General features: G+C 41.1%; 1 protein-coding gene across 2 annotated transcripts in view; it reads left to right on the top strand.

Moving 5' to 3' along the window:
• The window catches only part of LOC119428586 (chemokine-like protein TAFA-2), a 59,807-nt gene that overhangs the window by 38,265 nt on the left and 15,804 nt on the right, over nucleotides 1-5,738 (top strand). Inside the window, exon 5 of one of the 2 annotated variants that reach the window (XM_037696269.1) lies at nucleotides 420-884. The exons of the other annotated variant lie outside the window; for it this stretch is intronic. The gene's annotated coding sequence lies outside the window, so the exon portion shown is untranslated. Of the gene's footprint in view, nucleotides 1-419; nucleotides 885-5,738 lie in introns of those variants that run through there. 2 annotated transcript variants of the gene reach the window in all.

The following is a 5,738-nucleotide window of genomic DNA, read 5'->3' on the forward strand; positions in this document are numbered from 1 at the left end:
CAACTATAAAGGTAAAATAGCGTAACAAGCCAAAAACTACTAAAACATGTTTTAAGTTAAAATATGCAAACACTGGTAACTAAAAGCTAAAAACGAGCTAAAAGAAAACGTAACTAAAATAAGTAAAATAGTGCAACTAGCTAAAAAAAACAACAACACACAAACAAAAGACCACAAATAGGGCTAAAAAAAAAAGTGAGGAGGAGCTAAAATTGAGCCCCAAAAACAGGTATATATTGATGCAATAAATGAAGATTTAAAGATAAAATAAATAAACCAAAGTTAACTAAAACCGGGCCAAAAACTAAAAGGATTCAAAATGACAAATGTTCCTGTTTGCAGTGAAGGGCGGCCCTCTCAAGATGTTCGCGTGTTGCTCTAACTTCCATCTCTGATTTCACGACTCGTTTCTCTGACAGGTGACGTCACGGTTCAGATCTGATGGATCCAGGAAGGAGACGAGGACGCCACCGAGGCTCTTGCTGTAAATAGAGACATCCTTTGCTCCGGACTGTGGATAATCTTTTGAGAACCAAACGCTTGTTCTCGAACTCTACGGACAAAAAGAGAAGCTCTGCTCCTTCAGGACGCGACGTGATCAGCTTTACGGGACAACACGAATTCATCAGACACCGTACGGCTCGTAGTGGATAAACTTCGCCTATATGTTCATCTTTAGAGCAACACGGACCTAAACACCAGTTTGTCCTCAGCGACCAACGAGCCGGTGTCTTTCTTTAACAAGGTGTAGATTGAACAGCTCCAACAGGTGAGAACAGGAGGCTGAACAGAAAATATTCAGGGGAGTTTTAAATAAAAAGACATTTCTTCATAATTTGTGCTTTACTTGTTCCACACAACCCAGACAGTTACCAAACCTGAGCAACACATGAACTGATCTGTCGTTCCCGAGCACCTCGTGTTCCACGGTCAGCTCCAGATTTTGGATGAAAGTATTTCAGCTGGGAAATAAAGTTTCCTAAAGCAGTTCAAAACTTTGACGTTCTGATCAGACCGGTTATTGCTGACACGTCTTCAGTCTGTGTAAGTGATGACAACAGTAATAAACTACGATTGTGTAACAAAAAATCTCGTCTTTTAACCATTTATCTTATAATTATGGCTCTTTGTTTTATCCACTGTGGGAAAATCATGAACAGAAACCTGTGCATTGAATGTCTTTTACTATTATAAACAGTTTTGTGTTTTTGTGTACATTATACACACACACAAATATATCAGTGTTTCCTAGACCTGTCGCGATAAACAATAAATCAATTAATTTCAGGATAAATTAAAATTATCAACCTCATTTTCATTTAACGCTTTATCGTTTCTTCGTCTCTCTACTGAAGACACTGGATGACAAAAGGCTCAACTCAGGTGTTCTTCACTGACCCCTCCCTTTCAAGTTTCTCTTTAAAATCCATTTTAACCGTCAAAATTCACGTTTTTTGGAACATTAAAAGCAGCTAAGCTATGAGCTAAGCTAACAGGCCAACGTCGGGGAAAAAATCCCCGTCTTGTCGAAGCTCCAAAATTCACGGTTGAAACACGTGGCTTCGTGTTAAAAGTTGTTTTTTTCTCTGCAAAAAGAATCGGAGAACTTGTTTACTGATTTATTTATTTTTTATTAAAAGCTTTGTGTGACAAATGCTATGCTAAAGAACTCAAACCACACCGAGCATCCGCCATTTTGAGAACCAAAAAAAGAAAAAAGAGACAGCCCATGTCACGTGAAGGGGCCTCCCTCCCATTTTTCTTAAAGAGACACGCTGCTCGCTCCCTCACTATCCATCCTTCGGTTTAAACAGTCTTATACTGCCACCCGGTGGTATTTTTTTTTTAACAAATTAAACCAAATTAGCCTACATTTCTTCTTAAATTTGACAATAATTAATTATTGTCAAATTTCAAACAATATCGTTTATCGCAATAATTTCTGAGACAATTAATCGTCCAGCAAAATTTGTTATCATGACAGGCCTAGTGTTTCCCTGGGACGGCTGTGGCTGAGTGGTTAGAGCAGTCGTCCTCCAATGCAAGAGTTGGGGGTTCGAATCCACCAGCAATCACATGCCAAAGTGTCCATGGGCAAGACACTGAACCCCTCATCGCGTCCGATGTGCGTCCCATCGGTGTATGAATATGATAAAGCTCTAATTAGTCTCTTTAGAATGATTTGTTCAATTAGCTTTGTAGAGATCTAGTAGAGTGCTGTATGAATGGGTAAATGAGGCACAGATTGTTTTGTAAAGCGCTTTGAGTATCTTGATTAGATAGCAAGGTGCTACATAAGTACAGTCCATTTACCATTATACAAGAAGGGTGCCCTGATCTGTCAACAAAACTGAGAGCCCCACCTACTGAACTGTCCTTCACCCACAAAAACACCCCACCCCTGTCGACAACTGCTGACACCAACATGGCGCTAGTGGCATGCAATACAGACGCGATAGCTAAAAAGCTACTGATATATTCATATACACACACACCGTGTTTCCACATTACTTGCTTTGGCAGGGTGCTCATATCTTCCATGATTTTTGTCAACGGGGGTGGAGGGTTAGACAATGGATCGACATGAAGGGTTAACAGAGGGCAACAGAGCGCTACCTCTAGCTTTTTAGCCAGAGCTTCTGTATTGTGTGCCGCTATGTCAGTGCTGGCAGTTGTCGATGGGGGTGGGGGGGCACTTGTATAATGGTAGAGATAAAAACGCAAGTGTCAGGGTGTCAGGTCGGGGACCTCGTCTAGAAGCATTGTCCTTCTGAGGTTTGTAACATGAAATGTTTGCTGGACTGGGGAGAAACCCTTTTTTATAAGGTCCAGATTTTTGCCACGCCCTGTTGCAATAGTCAAGCGGCTGTGCGTTCGTCATTTTCTTGTGAGAACATTCCGCCAATGTTGCGACAGTCGTGTATTAGTTTTGGCCACTTGAGGTGTAATTTCACAGGAAAGTTTGTACAACAAACGTGTCCAGTCAGTGGGTTTCTCAGTAAAGATGTCCATGTTTCACTTTTCTTTATTTTTTTGTTGAACTAGTCACTAACAAACCAAAAGAGTCCATGCTCAATAATCCAGGAATACAATCCAACAATTTTCAGTCGTAGAACAAACCAGTTATGTTGGTGCTAAAATGGTGTCTTTGGCACAACCCTCCTCTGGAGCCAGCCCTCTTCCTCGTCGACAGTCACGTCAAACTGGTTCAAAACCGTGACTGTCGACAAGGAAGAGGGCCGGCATCGGAGGAGAGGGCGTGCCAAAGACACCAACATAACTGGTTTGTTCCACTTTGGAGTAAGCTGTTGGGGGAAGAATCAGTTTTGTGTTGTCTGTTTCCTTAACTGATGAAGTCTTCCAGAAGGAAGGTGAAACTTTTCAGAAAAAAAAAAAAGAAACTGTCCAGAAGACCCGACTGAAAATTGTTGGATAGTCACCAACAGTTGAGCTTGAGAAAGATATAGACTTAAATGTTTATAAAATAGCAATAGCACAAAAGTCACAGCGATTTACAATAGCACTTCCACAGAAGGTTTTTGTGCTTTTTGTTGTGGAAAAAAACGATTACCTAAACAACCAGGTGTAAGCTTCATCAGATTTATTTACAAATCTTTGGAGAACAGCAAGCAGTCACAGAAGATCAATGCAATTACAAGTTCACACTTATCAATGCCTTCACCTGTCTGAGGCTTTGATCTGTTCTCCCAAACTGAATAAAGTTAGTTATGTAGGATCAACCTTCAACCACCCACCCTCACTGAGCTGTTATCAGCAGTCCCAGCTGCACACAGAGACACGTCAGGGAGTTGCTGTGAAGACAGAGACTCAAGGACTCTATCCTTACATGGAACATTTTAATTAGGGATGCACTGATCAACTTTTTACACTACCCATACAGATATCTGCTGTTTAGTATGGGTCGATACCGATCCAATACCGAACAGATACAGAAAAACAGTGCTGAATTCCATTCAACAAACTCAGCGTGCTCTTTAGGGTGAAATCCCTGGAGATACTGGATTAAGTTGGTAGTGTTATAATTGGAAGTTTTAGTGACACCCCTTAGAACCATCGCTGTGCACGTATTGCATGTAGCTGTCGAATGTGTTGGCTGAGGTAGTTTGAAATAGTTCCAGATGGCTGATCCTTTCGCTTGCTCCATTTTGAAAACAATCTGTGCGGTGAGTTCGCTAGCGCGTGATGTCGCTCAGAGCACAAAGCGTAGAATTAGAGTGAATAGATCTGCCCAGACATGGATCGGTCACATTGTCACCGATACCTGATCCAGAAGTTTTTTTGTTTTTTTTTAATATCGGGACAGATACCGATATTGGTATTGGATTGGTGCATCTCTAATGTTAATACCATTCTGGACTGTACTTATAGAGCACCTTTCTATCTTATCAAGACACTGAAAGCTCTTTACAACACAATCCGTGTCCTCTTTTACCCATCCACACAGCACTCTACTAGATCTCTACAAAGCTAATTGAACAAATCATTCTAAAGAGACTAATCAATGCTTTATCATATTCATGCACCAATGGGACACACATCAGAGGCAATGAGGGGTTCAGTGCCTTCCCCAGGTACACTTCGGCATGTGGCGGCTCGTGGAATCGAACCCCCAACTCTTGCATTGGAGGACGACTGCTCTTTTCATGCAAAGTTGGTAGTACTGTAAACAGTTATGTCAGAAAAAGTATATTATTGCAGGAAGTTTATTAGCATTAGCATAAAGTACCATGTAACTTTGGAGTGGTTGCTTTAAGGCGGCGGCAGTTTATTTTGTTCTTGGCCCAACTCAGACTCACCACAAGTTCGTAAATCTGCTCTGAATTTAGCGTCTCTCTAATCTGAGGTCATTTAATGAGCTACATCACAGCTAAGCCAAGAAATATTTATAATATTTCTACGGCTTTAGAGACAGAAGGGCTCTGTGTAACTGGTGCAACCGAAGCCCATGAGAGTAGACTACGGCATGCTAGTTTTGCCAAGATGGACGGACTCGGCTGATTTCATTAGAGCCCACTTACCCCCCAAGGCCCTTAGTGACGCTTCAGTCCTGAACCTTTACACAATCCTCTCTTACAGCGTTATTTCGCCTACAGATCAGCCGATATAATTCTAATATCTGGATGAGAGGTTTTACATGTTTTTAGCCGCAGACCCTGGTGAGACTTTTCCCAGAACAGGAGAAGTTAAACAGACTTATTAAAAACTATCTAAGAGAAAGGGACCCACCAGCTGCAAGCCTGAATCCATTTAGAGCTCGGCTCCCAGTCTCCCAGTTTAAGGGACTGATCCAGAATGTTTGAAAGATTTTCGTCATGTTTTTATGAATCTTCTACGTTTAACACGTTTGGAAAAAAGTATGTTAAATAGACGATGTTCAGCTTTATTCTATTTTAACGAATGGTATGGATGAGGACAAACTTCTTTGTACTCATATAATGAAGAAAAAAACTGAAATGACTTAAAATTGACAAAAGGAAACATTTAATGAACGTCAAATTAAAATCAGTTGGAATTTTTGAATGTTGGTTTGATAAAAATAATTTTGAAAATAAATGGAACTGGTCTTTACATCAAGATTTGTACAGCTGATGTAATAAGTTGTGGCCCAACAATCACTTGAGGCAACCGAGTGATTTTTGTAACTTTCTTTGAGACTCTCTGCCTGTCCACGGGTGTCCCGGTCCGCCTGTCCACGGGTGTCCCGGTCCGCCTGTCCA

The sequence above is a fragment of the Nematolebias whitei genome, chromosome 22 (assembly GCF_014905685.2).
Source record: "Nematolebias whitei isolate Nwh7 chromosome 22, NemWhi1, whole genome shotgun sequence".
NCBI lineage: Eukaryota > Metazoa > Chordata > Actinopteri > Cyprinodontiformes > Rivulidae > Nematolebias > Nematolebias whitei.